We start from the raw sequence: 6,000 nt of genomic DNA, 5'->3' as shown, positions 1-6,000 counted from the left end.
GGAGACTGAGGAGAGGCCAGAGAGGAAGAAGGAGGCTAAGAAGTAAGGAGGTAAAAAGTAATTAGTGCATGAGCTACGGTTATGGCTTTGTAAGTGGAGAGAATAGACAGCAGTAAGATATGTTATGGAGTTATAATTGATAAGACCTAGGAACATTTTTTCAAATAAAGGACAATTTTGGTCATTTGGTTTAGGAGGGAACAGGGAGGAGAGAATGTTTAGGAAAGATGTTGGGTGGTAAATATATTCAAATGTGTGAATAAGTTTTTCTACCTTTTCTCTTAGGTTTGATGATGGTTCAATTCAATACAGCCAACATTTATTAAGCACCTTCTCTCTACTTTGTGGTTTCACTCCCTATCACCTGTACCCCACCCTAACTTATTCTTGAAATCCTTCCTTGGGCAATAGCCTGAAACTAGAGTAGGGACAGGTCAGTTGAGGCCTAGCCATGACCTGGGAGGGGCTGAAAAGGAAGGGGATTAACTGTTGCTCAGTCACCAGTAAAGTTTATGGGGAAAGAGCTCCAGGGCAGGGAAGGACAGGGCTTGCAGTGACCCCAATTGTCCCTGGACATCAGGCCTAGGCTGACCTCTCAGCTCAGGCTCAGCATTTGCTATCAGTTCTCCCTTTCATCTTTCTGAAAATCAACCATATGAATAAAGACATGAAGCCCAGGGAGCTCAGAAAACGCCTGTCTGATTTTCATTTTAAATTAATTAACCTACAAATAAAATGGATGGGAGGCGAGGCCACTATCTCATGTGTTCCCAAACCCACAGGGCAGTGTACTTTGTGCACAGCCGGGGCTCAATTGATTATTAGATTAAGCCCAGTGTGCCTCCTCTAGAATAACAGGAGGTTAATGAGGTGAGGTGAGGGTGACAGTGTCCATTGCCACATGTGACAGTCCTTGTTTCATACTGTAAATAATAAAAAAACATCTAGGAACTCCCTGCCATCGTTCCCCTTTGATGTGAAGTCCCCTCTTCTAGGCCTGGATTTCTGGGAGTGTCGTTTCTAGTTAGTCTATTTTCCTCTTCCCCTGCCTTGAAGCCCACCCTCTGAGTCCTGGGTTATAGGTGAAGAGAAGGTGGGATCATGGCCTTGGACTTCGAGACAGGAGATTTAGATGTTAGAGTCAGCTTTGATCCCAACTGACTGTGATAATTAATCAATTAACAAGTATTTATTAAGAGCCTACATAACGGGAATTTGGCCCTGAGGATAGAAATAGTGAATAGAAGAATCCCTACTCACCAGAAGCTTACATTCTGTTTGGAGAGGCAAGTACATAGAGAAGTTTAGAGAAAACACTTAAATCCAAAGCAGTTAAATATGAAGCAGTTAGAGATGGAGGGAGGGATGTGCTTGAGCTGGCTCTGAGAGGCTTTCAAGACTGTTCAATTTTCAGTATGTCTGCACCACAGAACTTGGGAAATGCTACAAATCAGGGCTTAATTTATTGTTTTGTTCATTGTCTAGCCAGGGGTGGGGAACCTGCAGCCTTGAGCCCACAGGTGGCCTTCTAGGTCCTCAAGTGCTGCCTTGTGACTGAGTCCAAGTTTTACAGAACAAAGCCTTTGGTTAAGGGGATTTGTTCTGTGAAGTTTAGATTCAGTCAAGGGGCTGCACTTGAGGACCTACAGGGCCACATGCAGCCTCAAGGCCAAAGGTTCCCTACCACTGTCACTCTAGACTTAAGAAAGTGATATAAAAAGTGTTAATAATGCAGATTAAACTTAAAAGCAGGTAATTTTTTTTCTTCTTCTAGAGAGGGGCTGTTAAACCGCCGTCCAATTTTCATTTTGTACCAGCACATCCTTGGATGGAAGGTACTAGGTATTGAGAGGATCAGGAAAAGCTTCCTGTAGAAGATGGTATTCTAACTGAATTTTAAACTCTTTTTTTTTTTTTGGTTAGGCAATGGGATTAAGTGACTTGCTCAGGGTCACAGAGCTAATAAGTGTTATGTGTCTGAGGCCGGATTTGAACTCAGGTCTTCCTGGATCCAGGGCTGGTGTTCTATCCCCTAAGCCACCTAGCTGCCCCTCTAACTGCATTTTAAAGGAAAAAAAGGATTCTATGAGTCAGAGTTGAGTAGAGAGTACATTCCAGGGATGCTCACTGCAAAGGCATAGAGTTGGGAGATGGATGTTGGGTGTGAAGAACAGAGAGAAGACCAGTTTGGCTAGATTGCAGAGTATAGGAGGGGAGATGATATTCAATGAGGCTTAAAAGATAGGTTGGTGATAGGTTGTAAAGTGACTTGCGAGCTAAACAGAGGGATTTATATTTTATCCTAGAGAATAGGGAGATGACAGAGCTGGTTGAGTAGGGGAGTGGCATGGTCATATGTTCACTTAAGGAAACTCATTTGGGCAACAGTGCATAGAATGCAATGGAGTGGTCAGAGAGTTGAGATGGGAAGACCAATTAGGAAACAATTGCAATAATCTCAAGGAGAGGTGGTAAGAACCTGAACTAAGGATGTGACTATTGTGAGAAGGGGTCAGATGTAAGAGATGGTGTGAAAGTAGAAATGAGTAAGAGATGGTGTGAAAGTAGAAATGACAATGTTTAGCATCATATTGGATATGGTAAGTAAGGGAATGTGAGGAGTCACAGATAATAGAGAGATTATGAATATGGGAAACTGGAAGAATGTCAGTGGGCAGAAATAGGGAAGTCTGGAATAGGGGAAAATAGGGGGAAGAGATAATGAATTCAATTTTGTATTAAGTTTGAGATATTTCCAAGATATCCAATATGAACTGTTCAGCAAGCAATTGGTTATGTAGGACTGAAGTGGTATAGAAATGATAAGCCTATGGGAGCTGATGAAGAGTAGAGGGCCCAGGACCAAGCCCTGGGAAATATCAACAGTTAGGAGCCGTGGTATGAATGATAAGCCAGCAAAGGAGATGGAGAAGGAGTAGTTAGACAGTTTGGAGTAGAACCAGGGGTAAGCAGTGTCACAAAAACCCAGTAAGGGCAGAGTACCAAGGAGGAAAGAGTGTTTAACAGTGTCAAATGCAACAAGAAGGATAAGAAGGATAAGAACTGAAGAAAAATCATCAGACTTGGCAAGTAAGGATCATCTGTAACTGGAGAGAGCAATTTCATTTGAGTGATGAGGTAAGAAGCCAGACATGAAATGATTGAGGAGTCAATGAGAAAAAGAGGAAACAGAGGCAGCTAATGGAGAGAGCTTTTTCAAATTTGGCTGAGAAAGTGAGGAGAGTTATAGAATGATAATTTGAGGACAGATAGGGACTAGTGAAAGTGTGTGTGTGTGTGTGTGTGTGTGTGTATGTGTGTGTGTGTGTTTTATTAGGATGAGAGAATCTTGGACATGAATAGAAGGAACCAGTAGAGAGGGAGAGATTGAAGAATAGGGAGAGGAGATGATTAAGATTGCAATCTGCAGGAGAAGATTTGAGGGGTTAGGGGAAGAGGTATATATAAAGATGGAATCTTGATAAGGAGAAGGACCACCACATTGTTAGAGACTGGGGAAAATGAGGAGTGAATAAAGGAAGATAGGAAGGGGATTTGGGATGAAGAGAAGGGTAGAAATAGAAAACTTTTTTAATGGGCAAAACACTGGAGATATAAAGATTTTAAAAAAACAGTCTTTGCCCTCAGGGAGAGTACATTTTGCTGGGGGATTACACCACTTACATAGATGGGCAATTTGTGCAGGGAGAAAACACTCACAACTGGGAGAAGCAGAGAAGATTTCCCAGAAGTTGTGGCCCCCAAGGTGAGCCTAGAAGAAAGGTAAGGATTTAAGGAAGTGGAGATGAAGAAGAGATGCATTCCAGGACTGGGGAATGGCTCTTGTGGATGGGAGGTGGAAGCCAGAATTCAGAGTTCTGGAAATAGCTAATAGCACAATTTGGATGGTGTATAGCACACATAAGGGTCAGTAATATGAATTAAGGATGCAAAGATAGGCTGAAACCAAGCTATTATAGGCTCTAATATCCTAGAGAAGGCAACATGGAACAATTGAGTGTGGCTTAGAATATAGAACACAAATTATCAGAGCTTGAAGGGAAATTAATGATGAGGAATATGATTTTATATGGAGAGAGAAAAAAGAGAGAAAGAAGAGAGAGAGAAAAAAGTGAGAGAGAAAAGGAGAGAAAGAGAAAAAGAGAGAGGACTTTAAGGTTTGCGAAACGTTTTAAGTATATATTGTCTCACATAATCTTTACAAAAAGTCTTTGAGTTGAGTGATATGATTATCCCCTTTTTATAGATGAGGAAACTGAGACAGAGTGATTCAATGATTTAATCCCAGTTGCATAGCCAGTGAATGTATGAGCTAGAATTCAAAGTCATGTCTTTATAAAACTCTGTTAAGTTCATTGGCTGGGGGGAACTGCTGGTGTGGAAACTCTCACCAGAGAGGTAGATTGGCAATGGCTGGGCAACTTAAAATTTTCGACCCTGGCTCTGGCACTAAGTTAATTTAAGAGTTTATGGTTCCGCGGTTTGTTGCTGCTTGTCCTTCGTTTTCATTGAAGACCATGACATCAGAGAGGTGATGCCATGCCATAAAAGTTAATTAGATTTAAGAGAGGGAGGGCTGTGCAAAGTCACCTGCCTCACTTTCTCCTCCGGGGCCCTCTGGATCCAGTGGCCAGATATAGATCAGGATGACTTGAAATGACCCACATTCAGTGAAGGACCTTGGCCTTTTCAAGCTAAGGTCTTTTACAGGTCTCAGGTTGACTGAGGCAACACCCATTCAGTGATCAAGGCTTAATGAGAAATGAGGCAGAGAATGGCCCTTTACCTCAGGGTTTCTGGCCAAAACAGAAACAATTGATGTTTACACGCATTCTGAACCAATCAGGGTCCAAACAATGACTATGAAGTGGGGCTTGGCCTGGGATCTATTGTTGGCCAATCAATGAGAGCCACAGTGATTTGGGTTAAAGCCGGTCTTTAAGAAAAAAGTCACTGGGACTTCTAGGTGGCAGTAGTGGAGACAGCACTGGCCCTGAAGTCAGGATCTGAGTTCAAATTTCGTCTCAGACCAGAAACTTGACACTTACTAGCTGTGTGACTCTGGGCAAGCCACTTAACCCCAATTGCCTCACAGAAAAGTTACATATCTAATAAGTGTCTGAGGTAGGATTTGAACTTAGGTATAACTGCCTCTAAGTCCAGTACTTTCTCCCTTGGACCATATAGCTGCCTCCAGGATTTAGACATGGGTGGGACCTTGGAGATCAAATAATCCATTTTATAGAGGATGAAACTGAGGCCCAGATAGCTAAAAGTATGCCCACAGGTCGTCATTAAAACTGGAATTTGAATCCAGCTCTTCTAAGTCCAAATCCAACACTCTCTGCCATACTTTATTACTTCTCAGGGCTTAATAGTATAGGTTTAGGACCAGTCAGCAGAGAGCAGGTCAGGAGAAAGGTAGGAGCTGGGGCTTGTCTGAAATAATAAGATGTAACAGAAGCAGGCTTGCCCTTCCAGACTGCCTTTCTAACCCATTCTTTTTACAGATAAAGGAACTATGAATCAGGCAGAAAATAATAAACCTAAATCCACATGACAGTGAAGTCATTTGAGTGAGTATATACTGACCTTTCTGTGAATCTGACTTTGAGGAATAAGGAGGGTGGGGGGTGGGGTGGGGAAATGACCCCACTAAAAGTCATTTGGCAGATCAGGCTTAGTGGAAAAGCTTATCTTGGAAAGTAGTTTCAAGTGCTATTAGAAATCTTGTCCTTAGGCTCTGTCTTAAATTGAAACCAGTGATAGAAGTTTGGGAAAAGAAGATAGAAAGATGCAGGTGCTCTGGAGGGCAAGCAGAGGCAGTGACAGAAAAGACAAAAGGGAAAATCACCCTTAATTAGAACCTGCTTCAAATGAATATACTCCCCTTCCCACTCCCCTCATTGGGACATGTGAAAATTGACATGTTTTTCTGTGACTTGCTTCATCACTTTTCCCAGCATCCTCAAAACCTGT

The sequence above is a fragment of the Phascolarctos cinereus genome, unplaced genomic scaffold (genome assembly GCF_003287225.1).
Source record: "Phascolarctos cinereus isolate Bilbo 61053 unplaced genomic scaffold, phaCin_HiC Scaffold_4;HRSCAF=312, whole genome shotgun sequence".
In the NCBI taxonomy this organism is placed as follows: Eukaryota; Metazoa; Chordata; class Mammalia; order Diprotodontia; family Phascolarctidae; genus Phascolarctos; species Phascolarctos cinereus.
The sequence above is the reverse complement of the archived record's forward strand: the minus strand, read 5'-3'. Positions refer to the sequence as shown.